General features: G+C 38.4%; 1 pseudogene; it reads left to right on the plus strand.

Annotated features, from left to right (window-relative positions):
- The first annotated feature begins 1767 nt into the window (after positions 1-1767).
- LOC120135682 lies at positions 1768-2861 on the plus strand (annotated as a pseudogene).
- The last annotated feature ends 367 nt before the right edge of the window (positions 2862-3228 follow it).

Here is a 3228-nt window from a genome sequence, read left to right on the forward strand (position 1 = left end):
GCGTCATGGCAATTTTCATAAAAAAAGGTTGATTTTGTTGAATCATGGTGCATAAGGGCTTGGATACCGTGGAGAAGTCTTTGATAAATATTTTATATAACCCAACATGTCTAATGAAACTCCTAATTCCCTTGATAGATGTTGGTGGGGGTAGCTTCTCGATCACCTCGATTTTGGCTTTATCCACTTCAATGCCCTTGTGAGAGATCTTATGGCCAAGCACAATGACTTCGTTCATCATGAAGTGACATTTTCCTAATTCAGCACGAGTTTGACCTCCTCACATTGCTTGAGTACCTTCGCCAAATTGCCTAGGCATTTTTCAAAGTTTTCTCTAGAAAAGAAGAAGTCATCCACAAAGATTTCTAGAATATCCTCAACCATTTCACAGAATATAGCTTGAATTTAGCATTGAAATATTATCGGGTTATTATAGAGTCCAAAAGACATCATTTGGAAATCATAAGTACCATAGGGACACGTGAACGTAGTCTTCTCCTTGTTCTCTGGAGCAATGTCAATTTGATTGTACCTAGAATATCTGTCCAAAAAGTAGTAAAATGCCTATCCCACCAATCGATCTAGCATTTGATCGATGAAGGTCAAAGGTAAATGGTCCTTCTTGGTAGCCTTGTTTAACTTGCGGTAATCCATGAATATACTACATCTAGTGAAGGTGCGTGTTGGTAATAACTCATTGTCTTATCTGGTTACCACAGTCATGCCTCCATGAACTATTAGATATAGGGTAAATCACTCCAGCATTAATCCATTTAAGGATTTCTTTCATTACAATATTCTTTATGATGAGGTTTAGTCTTCTTTGTGGCTATATGGATTTGTCATGGCATCTTTCCAGCAGAATCTTGTGCATGCAAATAGTGGGACTTATACCCTTCAGGTCTGTCATACTCCATCCTAACACATTTTTATGCTGTGACAAAATACTTAGCAAGATACGTTCTTGGTTATTAGTAAGGGCAGGAGAGATAATGACAAGTAAAGTTTCACCACAACCCAAGTAAGCATTTTTAAGATGTTGTGATAAATTCTTTAGATATAGGGTAGGTGCTTGTTGTAATGAGGGCTTAGAAGGAATAAACTCACCAAAATCAAGAGGTTCAAAGTGTGTACCTGGGCTAGCTATGAGGAAGCTAGCCTGTTGCACCTCCCAAGAAAAGTCCTTGGGCTCCTCGACGATTTCCTCTTCAATAAGCCTCTCATAATTTTTCAGTTAAATGAAATTGTTATGGTAAAATTGGTAAGCTTCTTCTGCTATCACTAAATATTCTTCCAAAATGCTTTGACATTCTTTAGACTCATCTATATACTTGAGAGTATGGAAGACATTCAAGGTCACACATTGGTCAGCCACTCTCATGGTGAGCTCGTCCTTCTCACAATCAATAAGAATACACCTAGTAGCTAGGAAGGGTTTCCCAATTATTATGGACATCGTGGCATCTTCCTCGCAATCAAGTATAAGGAAGTTTACTGGGAACACAAATTTATCCACCTCACAATGATATCTTCGACTCCCCCTTAGGCATTACAAATTAATCAGAGTTGCAAGCCTCAATTAGAGGAAAAAGCAGGGCTTTGTAACTTTCTTGGATCAGGCATTACAAATTTCATGGCAATATATTCCGTATATAAAAAGCCTAAGAAAGCAACGAAAGAGAGAAAATAGATAACCCTCTCAAAAACATTATAGACTTCTCACATTCCAAAGTACCGTCATCATTGTTACATACTTTAACACCAATAATGACATCGACCATAACCAGAGATGAATTCGGCTATAACAGTAGCTCCTCATCAATAACTGTACCCGATTCCAGTCGCAGCTTGATGAGCAACCTAAGTTTTGGAAGCCTCCAGAGTTCGATTTCACTTTGTTCCATCAAAACTTCTCTCTATAGCTCCCATAAGCCATACAAGACGAACCATGCGGTATGGGAAGCCATGAAGTGACTCACGAGAGCCAAAGGTAAAGTTGGACTTGATCATTTTTGACTTCTTCGTAGAGTGGGAAGAGGCGGCATAGGGAATGTTTATCTTTTCCAGATAAGAAAGCCTATGGTTAGGTTACCTCAGTGTTTTTCGCCATGAAAGTGGTAGATAGAGAAGCTCTTGCTATTAGGAAGAAGTTGTAGATGGCCGACATGAAGAAAGAGATTCTGGGTATGCTTGATCATCCGTTTGTGCCCACTTTGTTTGTAGAGTTCAAGGCTTATCATTACTCTTGCTTGGTGATGGAGTATTACCCTGGTGGGGACTTGTACGTTGCAAGGCAACGCCAACAAGGAAAGCGTTTATGCATTTCGTCTGCTAAGTAAGTTATTAAGTATTGATTACATACTATTTTTTTATACAAGTAATGGTTTATTGACTTAAGTTTTAATTATAAACTATTGTGATAAAAGTAGGTTTTATGCTACGGAGATACTAGAGTATCTGCATATGATGGGCATTGTTTACAGGGACCTGAAACCAGAGAATGTTTTGGTTAGAGAAGACATGCATATTATGCTTTCAGATTTCGATATTTCTTTTAAATGTGACGTTGTTCCAAAGCTGTTATATCAAAAATCCAAATCGGAAGACACTGAAATATCGACAACTACTTCTTGACTCCTTCATGCGCTACCCCCATGTAACTAGTGATGTATTGTTTCTCATTTTCCTACAGGAAAATGAAAGGTTTTAGAGTCACAAGATGTGGTTGCGGCCATGGAGTTAGTTCGGAACTGGTGACCAAACCAATCATTGCCAAGTCCAAGTCGTTCATCAGAACCTACGAATACTTAGTTCCAGATGTAATCTTAGGGCAAGGCCATGGGAGTGAAGTGGACTGGTAGACACTAGGGGTATTTTGTATAAAATGTTGTAACTATAACTTCTTTAAAAGGCCAAAACAACGACAAAACATTGATTAACATCCTTAAATAGCCTCTAACGTTCCCCAAAATCAGTGTAAAAAATGGTAAAGAGTTTTAAGAGATGGTCAAAGTTTAAGATCTCATCAACAAGTTACTGGCGAAGAATCTGAAGAAGATAACTAGGAGCTTGAAGGGGTCTGCTGAAATCAAAAGGTATGAGTTCTTCAAAGGGGTAAATTGGGCTCTTATTAGATCAGTAAGGCCACCTGAACTCCCCAGTGATATATACAAACTTAGGAGTAGTAGGAGTTACATTCCAAATCTAAGCAAAGAAGAAAAAGATGCC

The sequence above is a fragment of the Hibiscus syriacus genome, unplaced genomic scaffold (genome assembly GCF_006381635.1).
Source record: "Hibiscus syriacus cultivar Baekdansim isolate YM2019G1 unplaced genomic scaffold, ASM638163v2 tig00110610_pilon, whole genome shotgun sequence".
NCBI classification, from domain to species: Eukaryota; Viridiplantae; Streptophyta; class Magnoliopsida; order Malvales; family Malvaceae; genus Hibiscus; species Hibiscus syriacus.